Source organism: Lissotriton vulgaris, chromosome 4_1 (assembly GCF_964263255.1).
Source record: "Lissotriton vulgaris chromosome 4_1, aLisVul1.2, whole genome shotgun sequence".
NCBI classification, from domain to species: domain Eukaryota; kingdom Metazoa; phylum Chordata; class Amphibia; order Caudata; family Salamandridae; genus Lissotriton; species Lissotriton vulgaris.
The window spans coordinates 1,130,094,585-1,130,108,629 of record NC_141691.1 but is presented as its reverse complement, the minus strand read 5'-3'; the positions used below and the strand labels follow the sequence as shown (position 1 = coordinate 1,130,108,629).

At 45.0% G+C, this 14,045-nt stretch overlaps 1 protein-coding gene across 1 annotated transcript in view; it reads right to left on the bottom strand.

The window, feature by feature from the left end:
* EPB41L4B (erythrocyte membrane protein band 4.1 like 4B) overlaps positions 1–14,045 on the bottom strand; it is a 903,230-nt gene that overhangs the window by 17,380 nt on the left and 871,805 nt on the right. The gene's annotated exons all lie outside the window — the stretch shown is intronic.

Sequence of the window (14,045 nt, the reverse complement as noted above, 5' to 3'; positions counted from 1 at the left end):
GTATCAGTTCCGGTTGATCAGAGAGGGCCTTACGTCGCAGTTGCTACATCGGGCGTCGTTGAGCCTTTTCTGTTGGACACTGGTGCAGCGAAAAGTTCCATTAAGCATTCGAAACTCCCTGGCGCACCTTTGTCTGGCTTAACAAATGTTTCCGTTGGATTCTCTGGCGCCCCTGTTAGCAATCCAGTTTCGCGCCCTTTGCCCCTTAAAATTGGGCCACGTGAGCTAGAAGCTCCGTTGATTTTGACTACGGGTTGTGGTGAAAATCTTTTGGGCCTGGATTTGCTTAAACGTTTGTATGCGACTTTGTATTGTTCTCCTGCGGGTGTAAAGCTTACGTTAGGAGAGAGGGTTGTCTCTCCCATGTACTTGTCCCTCGATAAGCTCCCACCGGAATTGAGTTCTCTTCCTGCGTCTTTGTGGGCAACGGGTCCAAATGATGTGGGCCTACTTGATATCTCCCCTTATGTTGTACAGTTGAAATCTAATGTGCGACTCCCACGTATTCCCCAATATCGTATCTCCCTTGATGGTGAACGAGCACTGTTAGCGATCATTTATGATTTGATCGAGAAGGATGTTATTGAGGAGACTCGGGGAAACGTGTGCAACAGCCCTGTACTGCCCATTCTAAAACGTACTGATCCTTCGAAACCGCCTGTTTATCGCTTTGTTATCGATTTACGGGAGGTGAATAAAATTGTGGTTCCTCAATTCCCTGTTGTGCCTGACATCACGGCGCTACTGACTCTGATTCCAGCTTCTGCATCGTGGTTTTCGGTGATTGACTTGAAAAATGCGTTTTTCAGCATCCCGATTGCAGAGGAGAGCAGAGACCTTTTCGGTTTCTCTCTTGGTGGACGCAGCTTCCGGTTTAAACGCGCTCCTCAGGGCTACTGTGAAAGTCCATCGATTTACAGTCAAGCCTTGAAGGGTCAACTGGATGCGTTTAGGTTGCCGGCTGGTGCTGCTTTAATCCAATACGTCGACGACTTATTGGTAGCTGCTGATACTCAGGACATTTGCAAAATTGCTACGGTGTCATTGCTGCAGCATCTCTGTGAGTTGAATCACAAGGTGTCACCTACCAAACTCCAATATTGTTGTCAAGAAGTAACCTATCTGGGTCACTTATTGTCAAAGGAGGGAAGGAGGTTGACCCCAGAGAGAATTGCAGCAATTGCGCGAATGGCTGTGCCAACAACCCAAAGAGATGTGCGTGCCTTTTTAGGTATCACGTCGTACTGCAGGCAATGGATTCCTAATTTTTCATTGCTGGCGAAACCATTAGTGGCTCTTACGTGCAAGGATGTTTCGACTCCTTTACCATGGACGGAAGAATGTCAGAAAAGTTTTTCTGAACTGCGTGATTCATTGTGTTCGGCTCCTGTGTTGGGTACTCCCGACTACAGCAAGCCGTTTACATTATATGTTCACGAGAGGGAGGGTTGTGCTTTGAGTGTCTTAACGCAACCTTTTGGTGGTAAGCAACGTCCATGTGCATATTTTTCCTCGACCTTGGACCCGGTAGCTAGAGCATTGCCGAGTTGTTTGAGAGCAACAGCGGCAGCCGCGGTCTCTATCCGACAATCAGCAGGATTGGTCATGGATAATATGCTTACGGTGATGGTTCCGCATGCAGTCGATACTCTTTTGAATCGGACGAAAACTCAGCACTTGACGAGTGCGAGGTTGTCTGGTTACGAGTTGACGCTGTTGGCAAGCCACATTCAGATCAAACGTTGTAATGTTCTGAACCCGGCAACTTTGTTACCTATTAGCACAGAGTCAGATGAAGTAGCAGAACATGATTGCTACTTGAGGACAGAGGAGGAAACAAAAGGTCGAGTGGATCTTAAAAACACCCCATTGGAAGATCCGGATGGTACACTGTATGTGGATGGGTCATGTTTTAAGTTGCCGAATGGCGATGTGACTACTGCTTATGCTGTTGTAACGTTGAATACTGTTGTTGAGACTGCAAGGTTAAATCAGAATTCTGCCCAGGCTGCAGAGCTGATTGCTCTTACTAGAGCGTGTGTGTTAGCGAAAGGGAAACGTGTGAATGTGTTTACCGACAGCCAATACGCATTTGGCGTCGCACATAGTTTTGGACGATTGTGGAGAGAGAGAGGTTTCTTGACGTCGCATGGTACGAAGATTCAGCATGGCCAGCTTGTGAATGATCTTTTGGATGCATTGATGTTGCCTAAGCAAGTTGCAATTGTTAAATGTAGTGCGCATCGTAAGGTGACGGATGATGTTGGTCGTGGTAATGCGTTTGCGGACGAGACTGCTAAGGAGACTGCCCGGAACCTTAGCACTCGAATGTATGTGACGAGTTCGGTTAGGTGGCCTACAGAATCGAGTATGTGTGAGGACACTATCGAGAGTGTGAAAGCAATTTAGAATGGGGCCACCGAGACTGAAAAGATGAAGTGGAAAGAAAGTGCGGGAAAGTTGGATGCGAATGGTTGTTGGATTGATTTGTCCGATCAGAAAAGATGGATGTTACCGGATGCGTGTGTGCTGGCCGTTGTGACAATGGCGCATGGGTTAGCACATATTAGCGCGAAAGGTATCTGTAAACTATTGTCTCCTGTGTGGAAGAATGATGGTATCACGAAATGTGCTGAACGTCTGGTGAAGAATTGTATGGTGTGTATGATGTACAATCCTGGAAAAGGAACCCCAACTCCTCCTGGCAGTTTTGCTCCCCCTTCATGCCCCTTTGAGGTGATTCAATTGGACTTCATCCATATGGAGCGATGCAATAACCTGAAATACGTTTTAGTCGTGGTTTGCGCATTCTCCCGATGGATTGAGGCTTATCCTCTTAGAGACAATACTGCTTTGTCTACTGCGAAAATCCTGCTGAAGGAATATTTTCCTCGGTATGGAATGCCTAGAGTCGTGTGGTCAGATAACGGAAGTGAGTTTGTGGGTAGTGTGATGAAGAGTGTGTGTAAGGGCCTTGGAATTAATCAGAAATTCCACAGCGCCAATCATCCCCAGTCAGCTGGTTTGGTTGAAGGGTATAATGGTACCCTTAAACTAAAGCTAGCGAAGATTCAGGCTACAACTGGTCTTTCGTGGCCTGATGCTTTACCTTTAGCATTACTGTCAACTAGGGCGACTGTACACTCCCGAGTAGGGCTTAGTCCCTATGAAATAGTGTTCGGTCGTCCTGCGAATGTGTGGGGGGTTCCTAGGCCAGGAATGTTCTGTGATCTTGAGTACCCAATGTTGATCGATTATCTTCATGACTTGACTGCTAAACTGAGGTTAATTCACCAACAGGTTCACGAAGCATTGCCGACGCAGACGGAGGGTCCAGGCCACCAGCTCCAGCCCGGAGATTGGGTGGTGACGAGAAATTTTTCACGCAAGAATAACCTGGACCCGAGGTTTACTGGACCCTATCAGGTTCTCCTTGCCACGAGGACTGCTGTTCGTCTTGAGGGACGGAAGAATTGGGTGCACGCCACTCACACCAAGAAAGTCCCCATCCCGTTGCCAGCAGACTCGTGGGTGAGGAAAGGCATTGCATCAACTGAAACCGAAGTAGTGCCGGCGTTTGTACCTTTTAGCGACGCACAGCCTGTCGGAGAATCCTCAGTGCAGCAGAGAGACACTGTTGAACAATTGTCAGCAAAAGACTCAAGACCAGAACACTCAACTGATCAGCAGGACGCTGTCTCTTCAACGGATCCTTTGTTTGACGAACAGACACGTCCTGGGAAAACTCGATACTTTCTGCGATCTAGCACTAAAGACTAATAAAAGATCCTGCTTTGTTGTATTGACAACTGCATTATCCCGTTTTCCGTGATCAGTTTTGAACATTCGTACCATTGTAATTATTTTGTACATATATATTGAGTTTCATTCCTCACATTTTTTCTTTCACAGCTGAGAGACATTGTTTTTGCATACATATATACTGTGCATTGAAGGCCGTAGGGCCGCGCGCGTACTTCCTTCTGGATAGTAGGTCTTGACGCTAGGTTAAAGGCCGTCGGTTCCTGGGAACTCCTAGGGATTGACTTTGCTACACAGAACGAAGTGCGTCAAGAAACGTTGCGGACGGTCGTAGGGAATGGCATTCTCGAAGCTGAATGATTTGGAAGGAGCTCAGGCTCATAGATTCAAGCTGCAGCAACTCAGTCGTACCAACTGTTTCATATTCCAACTGCTTGTATTGTTTTTGACTGCTTCTGCATTATTGGCGGGTGGGGTGTATTACACGATGTCCTACTTCTTGCCTTCTACTCCTGACCCTAACCTTACCTCCACTGTTTCTCCTCATTCCTTCCATATGTTACCGGAACACGAACAGGCTAGACGTGTAGAATTCCGCAACAATTCCTTTATTCAGCTCCTTCATCAGCATCAATTAGTGGTTAACACTACTAATTGTTGGGTGTGTGGGTTGATGCCACATACTACTGATAAGGGAATTCCATATCTGGTGTTACCGTATAGTTCCCAAGGGTCTGCTCGAGCATTTCAGACAATGTTTCGAAGCGCACTGGGTTTCCACCCCATTCGAGAACCACGTTCTCCCTACTCTGGTCCTACCTCGTATCAAAAACCTTTGTCGATAGCAATAGAGGATTTAGATAGTGATATCTATGATCCCTCGCTTATTCCTGAAGAAGAGATACAAGCTTATAGGGTCCTAAGTAGAGGTGAATATAGTGCGTTCACTAGCGAAAAGCAGCTTAAAAGCTCGCCGCCGATATGGGTTGTACCCCACACTGGTAATTTTTGTCTTATGAGTCGTGGCCGAAGATCGCAAGCCCGACTTGGAGCAAGTGCTTGCACTGAAAATTACATACTGCCGATGGTCTCGTCCCCTGTGTTTCTGGCTGCCAAGGGTACATACTTTATCTGTTATGATCGTGCATACGCATGGCTGCCCGCTGACTTCATGGGCTCATGCTTCATTGCAAATTTGTTGCCTCCGACGTTCACTGTAGATGCCGATTATCATAAGACTAGAGTTGTGCGAGGCGTAATTAGCGAAGAGGATACTGCCGGTCAAGAGGCAGGAGACTTTTTCAAGGGTTTCCTCCCGTTTTGGGGACCTATGGTCAATAGTAGGAACCTGAGACAGTTGACTCGAGTGGTAGAATCAACAGCTAATATTACAGCCAGTGCCCTTGGTAATATCACCACAGAACTTCAGGCGGATAGACTTATGACGTTACAAAACCGTATGGTTTTAGATGTCATCTTAGCAGATCGAGGTGGGGTATGTAAGGTGATCCATTCGAGCTGCTGCATTTTCATTCCAGATAACGCTCCAACTGTCTACCAAGCCATCTCGAGGTTGCATAAGATCTCCGAATCCATACACGTGGATGTAGGGGATTGGACGCTACTTGGATGGTTTTGGGGCCTGATGTCGACTTGGGGTTGGAAGATTCTGATGATTATCGGAGTCGTTGTAGTGTTCCTGTTCACGTGCTGCCTTTGTGTGCAGTGTGGTCCTGCCTTATGTGGCCTTTGTGCTACAACGTGTATGAGACAGCCACCTGTTACCAAGGGGACTCGGTGGGACAGAGCTATGCTACGGCAACATCTCGATGGTCTGATGAATATCGAATATGATTCCGACTAGTGCTTGCCTACATGAGGGCAAAAGGAGCGTCTGAGGTTCCGTGACAATTGTAAGTGGTGTTATCGACTCGCACGAATATGGTCGAGTCTAGTATCTAAGAACCGCAAATGACGAGTTTAGTAAGTGTGCGCAGTTTCGCTGTGCTAACTTAAACCGTTCGTTTGTTATGTGGGTTTTTCATCTGTACCCACGGGTTCCATCTTAGATACGGCATCCATTTTGTCTCTTGCCCTCAAAGTAGCCAGCGAACGGACGATGTCCGCTTCGCGACCCTGGGACTCCCAAGATATTTGCGGAAGACACATGTTCTTTTGAAAGTATCTTTATGACGAGGGGGATGATGCTGTAAGGCAGATAGGCGCCGCTCGAGGCTCATCTTGCCGCACGGACTTATTGTCTCAGCCGTGCATCTCATTAGGCACGTCCCTTTGATGCCTGTATCTCGTGTTTCCCGATACCTCCCCTTTTACAGCCTTTCTGATCTCCCCACTGTTTCCGTCTTCCTCTGCACCTGTCCTTGTTCCTGTTTCGATCTGTTTTACTGCCGATTGGAATGCACTAATGTTGGGAAGATGGGTTTTTACAGTTGGGAATCAGCAAATGTTTCCGCACTTATGTTCCGGACCTCATGTGTATCAAAGTGACCAAAGCGACCCCTCTGGGGGATAATGGTGGGAACCGAGTTGTAAACTTTTGTGTGGCATGTTGTCCTATGGGTAAAAACTGTATAAAAGGAGCGATCCACAGAACCAATTGGAAGCAGTCTCCCCGAACTACACTCGATGTACTTCCTGTGATATCTGTTTTCCCTGCAGCAAATAAACCTTGAATCTTTGACGCCGAAGGAAGTGTCCCGTGTCTCTGTCATTCGTACGCCGGAGCAGGTTACCCACGAAGGTTTCAGGTGTTGTGCCCTGGCACCGCTGGGTCTTAAAGAACCCAGTCCTTCACCTTTTGTATCACCAGCTTTATCCGATGATGGAAAATGTAACTTATCCTCATGAATATGTACTGTCCGCAACATGTAATGCCAAGACTGTGAAGTTTCTCGTTTTCTTCTTGTTATTTTTAGTTTTGATGCTATATATTTGCCTATTGCAGAAATGCTGTATGAACTGTATTGTATGGATGCAAATACAAAAAATAAATAAACAAAAACAAACAACAAGAAAACTGTGCAAATGGTCTGACTGCTCAGCACCTGGAAGGAGTCTTTCTGTAACTTTTGATCCTTTTATCTTAAACTAGGAGCCGTTTGTGGATAATGTGGTAATACCACCACACCCATAATTTTTCAGAAAATGCCACATAATCAGATAATCCAATGGAACGGTTTACATACCAACTTTCACATAGCAAACTGAAATGCATTACCACATTATATGTAATTACAACATTCTGTAGAAAGCAACTTGCTTTACTAGCGAAATGAAGTATGGACACAAATATTTGTGTCAAAAAAGGGTCGTGACTCGTAGGGGTGGGTGACAAATTGAGTTTTTAGGTAACTCCGTGGAGTGAAACTCCACGAGTTCAACCCACCAATAGTGTTGAGAACAGTTTTGGGGTAAGGAGAAATGCTCATACAAATGGTTTATACCAATAGAGGCCACCTCCCTGAGGTCAAATGATCAGGACATGGAATTCTCAACTTTTCCGTACACGGAAATGTCAGATGTGACTTATTGAGAAAAGACCTGCTTTATATATTGAAACAGTGCAACAACATATTAATTGTCACACGAAAAGAAAAGAAAACCGAAGGTTCATATAGGTATGCCTTTTTCATCTCAAAAGAGGTTATGAAAGCTTATGATGTCCAAGACTTCTTTTTGCTAAAGTCCCAGGTCCGTGAGCCAAGCAACGCAACAAACATGCAAACATCTTGCTTGATATGGGGGTAATATAGGGTTTATATACCACGAAGTTTAAAAACAAACAATTTATCACAAAGCTGCATTTTCTTAGGAATAAGAACTGTACAGAATTAACTGTGTGCCCATTGCTGCACTTCCCTCGAGATTTATACATGTCTTTGACTGAAGCCATGTCTACCAATCCCATTTTTCCTCCATCTTACATTTTCTCAATTACAAGCAAGGCTAATGGATATTGTTTGTTGTCCATCTTTTCTATCATAGTATGAGGTTTTCTCACACCTGGTGTTCAACTTGATGCATAAGACGAGGTTGAGAATATAAAGTGGTAACTCAACTACACAAATTAAAAACAACCACCGCATGAAAATTAATGGTCGAATTACAAACAGGTGACCGGCGTATGTTTTTACAGAGAGTATTTGTCTTTCATCTCTTGCTTTCCGTGACATGTAATGAGAGGGAATTGTATGTCAATCAGGATAAACCCTCAGCATACCCGATTTTTTTTGTAATACACGTTGCACTAAGTTTATGGATATGTATATACATTTTACCCTTCAATAAAATAATCAAACCCATAAGGAATACATTTTGAAATGCAAAGTGTGAGGTTGCTAATCCCTGTTAAATGTGCGACAATATCTATTCGTGATTGTAGGGGACAATTTGTTGTTTCATGAATATAGGAGAGAAATACTGATTTTTATAAGAAATCAAAATTGACTAATCTTAGCTTCCACTAATAACTACCCCAAATAATTTTTAAAGTGTTCACTTAAAAACATATGTTGTAAGCTCAGAATCTCTCCTTAATTATAGTTTGTGATCTCAGTTCAAGTTCAAATGCCTTCTTGAGTAGGTACATTTCTCTCGATGGTTTAGGGAATCAACATTGATCTAAAGTTGATCATGCCTAATGAATACAAGTGTAAAACATACGTGATGTATCTCGATTTGTTTTACTTAGAAAATTGACAGACTTGTCAAGTTAAAAATTGGCCTTTGCTTCTTTATCATGGTGGATTTGTTTGCCTTTTGTATTTGTATGGAGACGGACCATTACATGTGTGGGCTGCACAAGTAATGGTTCTACACTCGTCCTCCACTGGGAACCAAACACCCCATTGTAGCGCTTGATTCCCAGGGTAGCGGAGCAGAGCGGCCTAAGACGTACTCATGGGAGGTGGTGTGGGCTAGTAATCACAAAACTAACCGCTTAAAAGGTGGGTCCTAGGGCAAGTTTAACGACCCAACCTAGATACGTACCCCAATCTACAATACTATTAACTCAATTGGTATCTAGGGGTCAAGTGATGATGTAGCTCAACTGTGGACACCGACCTCAACACAATACAAAAGAGCAGCGGAAACCCAAAAATGCTACTAAGTGTGACATATATTCTCTGAGCTAAGACTCAAGGGCATGGATGAATATTCCCATCAGTAGCCGCTCTGTACCGCCCTTTTTAACATCATGTGGGTTCTCCTTGCCCAGGAGACAAAGGAACACAACCTACAGATATTCACAAGGCTGTGTATAAACCTTAGCAAAATGTGTTATCAAGAAGGGTGGTATTTGAAAGGTTTTAAATATATGTGTGGCCACTGAATAAGCAGTGCAAAAATGTGAGTAAAAAGTAATCAGTGAGAAAAGGGATACAATTGGATAAACTGAGTAGATATTAGAATTTATTATCATCTCTCAATTTTCCAAATCTAAAAATAAAGTGAAAAAACAGATTTAACAAAATATCTGTGAGCAATAATGGTCGACATGTTTCAGCATTCAAGTGGAAAAGTACCAATGCTTTCTTCAGGACCCGATGATAACTACTGCTTATTCAGTGGCCACACATATCTTTAAAACCTTTCAAATACCACCCTTCTTGATAACACATTTTGCTAAGGTTTATACACAGCCTTGTGAATATCTGTAGGTTGTGTTCCTTTGTCTCCTGGGCTACTGATGGGAATATTCACCCATGCCCTTGAGTCTTAGCTCAGAGAATATATGTCACACTTAGTAGCATTTTTGGGTTTCCACTGCTCTTTTGTATTGTGTTGAGGTCGGTGTCCACAGTTGAGCTACATCATCACTTGACCCCTAGATACCATTTGTGTCAATAGCGGGCTAGTAATCACCATTTGTTGACACTCAGTAATAAAAGTCAATAAATAATTGTTCAGGCTGTTTATCTTTGGAAAATAAAAAGTATATTTAATATAAACTCACTGCACAATACTACAGGGCAATTTACGTATCTAAATTAGGCAAAAAGAGGATACCATATTTGTCATTGCATAATCACCTGTTATCCCCTAAAGGGTTGTATAAACAAATCTGGAAAAATAGTGTCTTGATCAAAGGTTGTAGATCAACAACCTACATGTCAAAACTTCCTCATTTTATGAGTAAATGCAATATTCAGTAATAACCACGTGGAAATCCACTTATTAATGTTAATAAGCATGTGCACTTTTGCGATCTAATACCTGTGAACATTTTATCGATAAAGCATTTTCTTCTGGCATGGTGGGGTGATGACGGGAATGCCCACACATTATGGATGGCTGATTAGGAAGTAATGAGATCTTGCAATGTTTAATTGTTTATGGTTCATTACTTCTTGTATTCATGGCCTGCTACCCCCTGCCGGGGCAACAGGCCATATTGACAATATCATTGACCCAAGGAGGGCCATTGATATTGTCAATATGGCCTGTTGCTAATAGATTGTGACATACCCAGAGGATCCTCTATTTTGTATGTTGTAGCACTGGAATTGTGCGTTAGGAGTACCACTGATGATCAGATCACTGTACTGCAACAAAAAAGTTGTCTATATTTGGGGGGAAAAATCAATAACTCATTTAAAAAAAAAAATCACGTGTCATGTGATTTTTATATACTTTCAAATTATGATTCCACAATCATAATAAAAGCCCCCAGAGTGCATCACATTCTGATTATGAGGACACTGGACAACATAGACCTTTTTTAAAATCCTTTGGGCTACAATAGTTTTAACCATAGACTTAGCCCTATAGGGTGCTGCCCTCCCAGCTATACAGCACATTCTTCAGCCTGGGGAGAGTTTGAAAACTTGAAGAAATTCCTGAATTGGTCTTTCTTTTGGGGAACCTGTAAACTTAGGGTCAGTACTTTCTTGAAAAAGCTCCAAGGGCCATGGGTGGGGTGAGTTGTGACACCACTGCAATTCCTCTGCACTCTTTTTGGGGTTATCGGTGGTGGCACCACTGTCCTTGGGGCGCCACAAACAGCAGAAAAGTATTTGGCAGTTTCAAACCCTGCAGGTCATTATGGGGCACTCCTACGGAAGCACTTATATTTGAAGAGCGGCTCTCCTGAAAGAGCGACTGCCTTTCCTTGCTTTTGTTTCTGTTGTTGGGCAGCCTTGCACTGCACTGCTTTTTGTTGCCCTAGTTTGGGGCAGCACAGGGAGCCCACCCGTGGTTGCCCCACCAGATCCTGTGTAGCCCGTACCGCCACGTACAGCCGAAGAAGCCAGCAGCACCTCCTTCCCTGCCCGTTTCTGCTTCCCTTCATTGGTGTGGTGGCTGTCCACTCCACCCCAGACACTGGCACAGGGAGTGGGGCAAGCCCTTTGTTACTAGAGGATGCGTGACAGTGCTCCCCTTCAACTCTGGCATGTGGGGGCGAGATGAGGTTCCGGCCCTCTCTTTAATAAGTGACCCTGGGGGATTGGGTCCCTGGGCCATAGGGATAGTCAGGCCAAGGGGACCCATGCACGCCAACTCCCTGCAGAATTTTAAAAAGTGCTATCATGCACCAAGCCCTGTCCCCCCCCCCCCACCCCGCCCGGGGTAATACTCTGATGTGGCAGCTGAGCCTCATGCACTCCACTCTGTCAAAGGTCGCTAATCTTCCAAATGCCTTAAATTGGGCCCCACTGGGCCGAGTTGGGAGCTCCTGAGCTCGTTTTTCACTTTATGACAGGCTATATCAACCTAGATCCCTTTCCTCAGGCTTCCTGCCCTCTAAAGTGGAAACATTGTCAGGGAGCTGGTCTGAATATCTTCTTCAGCTTCTATCCTCCTTGGCGCAGAAGCCCAGTCTTTCTCCAACTAGTCCTCACGGGCTGTAAGGGGAACAGCTTCACTGGCCCTAAGAATAGACCCACTGGTCCTGGAGTCAACTGCAGGCAGAGTCCTTATCACAGATGTGCATCAAGGCGTTACTCCTTCCAGCTGTCCATGGCTGCCGCCTCTAGTCCGAGTGTCAAGCAGGAAGTCACAACCAAGAGAGCTCTCCCCATTGCACAATACCTTTTAAGTGGGGGCAGAAGGTGGAAGAATCGAAACACCTCTGGCCTATCCTGGGCGCCACATCACATCACCTCTCCACCCCAGCCCCAACCATCCTGTACAGCCTGCTGGGACATTTAAAAATGTCATCACCCAGGAGTCACTAGTTATATCTGATCTCGGAGCCTCAGCTCCCCCCCTCGCTGACATCACTGCAAGGGCTTTTCCCACCAAATGTTTAAAGGGTGCCTCCTCCTGTGTTGGCTCCAGAGGTCTGGGCTCCCTCCTTTGATCTGTGGCCTTCGGCTGGCCCATCCCTCGTATAGTGTGACAGCTGATTGATGGATGCAGATCCTTCCTCAGGAGCTGAGTGAAGCACATTTAAATACTCCCATTATGTGGAGAGGCATTTGTTCCTGCTGCTGGAGAGAAATGTAACTAACTTGAAACATGAGGGTCACAAAAGGCCTGGACTCCGCACCTGAGGTCAACCAGAGAAATATGACAATCTTGGTGACCCGTAAGCTGTACAGATATCTTCATGGAACTCTAATATTTGGGTTTGGCATACAGAGTTCACCCCACTTTGATATGCCACTTGTTCCTGTTGGTCAAAAGGAAGCGAAGCTGCACTCTAAGGAAGTCTTTTCTATAGTTGTATAATAGAGTGTTATTGCAGACAAGACAGTAAATCACATTGATTTTCCCCATGAGTGTACACTAACATTATGAGGCCAATATCCAATCCTACAGCGTTTTCTCTGTGCCAGGCTACCTGTGTGCAGTTACAGAGCTGCACACAAAAGGAATCTCTCATGGGCAGCCCTCACACATGGTCATGTGTACCCACCCAAGAGCCCCTTTCCCTTGCTGCATCAGAGTAGGTAGCCTTATCTTAAAAGGTGGACGCTAGCAGTAAGCAGGTGCGTCCCATATACCATGAGATTACCAGGGGTGAATCGCCAGTTATGAGGCTCACTGACAGTAAAATAGTCAAAACGAGTTGATGAAAAAGCTAAAAATCAGGATATCTTTGATGGACAGAACCCATTGCATTACACGTCGTCGCCAACTTATTCTTACGGGGAAGAATTAGCCACTACACATGGGTATTCTTCACCTAATCAGCGCCTAATCAGCAATAAAAAGAGACAAGGGGTTCTGACCAGACATCCTTTTCGCAAGCTGTACGCTATCCTAGATACCTTACGCTGGCTGTTAGCCACCAAGACCCCTTACCATACCCAGTCATGAAGACTACTCTCCCTAAAGGGAACCAGAGTGTGCTAAGAACCCCTCTGGTTCTAGGATGAATGCATCTAGGAGAATGAGCACCTACATAGGCTAAGTATAACTAGACTTACCTTTGCCATGGGTCATGCAACTCTACATTCACCACACTCTCTTTGGCAAGAGTCCAATTCCTCAGCGTGAATGCCTTCATATAAGACCGGTCTAAACCCTATCTCCTAAGCCACTGAATAGTCTTCCTCTGGGGATTACTCAACCCCGACACACTCTCAATTCGGGTCTCAAGATCCTGGAGATGAAGATGCCTTTGACCCTCACCCCTAGCACTAAGGCTGGGGTCTTTACCTGCCACCACCCTTTTGGGACAACGGTGTTCCCCGCTGCGAGAACAGGTCCTATGCACCCTACCTTAGGAAGTCTCAAACTCACTCTTCTGGTATCCTCCAGCCCTAACTTCCCCAGGCATTCGCTATATCCCTTAGGGTTACATAGAAGAGTCTATGGACTTGGGTCAAGTCCACCCCACTGCCTTTAGGCAACTGCTTGGCCTCCCAGCAGCTTATATGGAGGCCACCTATGGGCACTAGCGATCTCTTCTTTAGAACTAGACAAGTGACCCTGTAGACACACGCTGTCGCCTACCACCTAGGACACCTGCCTTATACTTGGTACACCTGTTGATTTACAACTAGCCAAGTTCCCCATACCCTTGCTGTATCATAGTGGCCTTATCTTACAAGGCAAACATTGGAGGTAAACTCACGCAGTCTATTTACTGCAAGCTTACCATGAGTGAGTCACCATTTGCGAGGCTCACCCATATTTAAAAGGTACACATTCAGGTGATCAAAAGTGAAAATTACAGGTGGATTTGATGGGCAGAACCCATCGCCTTACAGTTTTTTAATGGACGTACAAACATCCAATTGTTCCTCTTGGTTAAATATTGCCTGGTTTGTAGTGCTAACTATCCCCAACGCAACAATACACAAGTTCTGTAG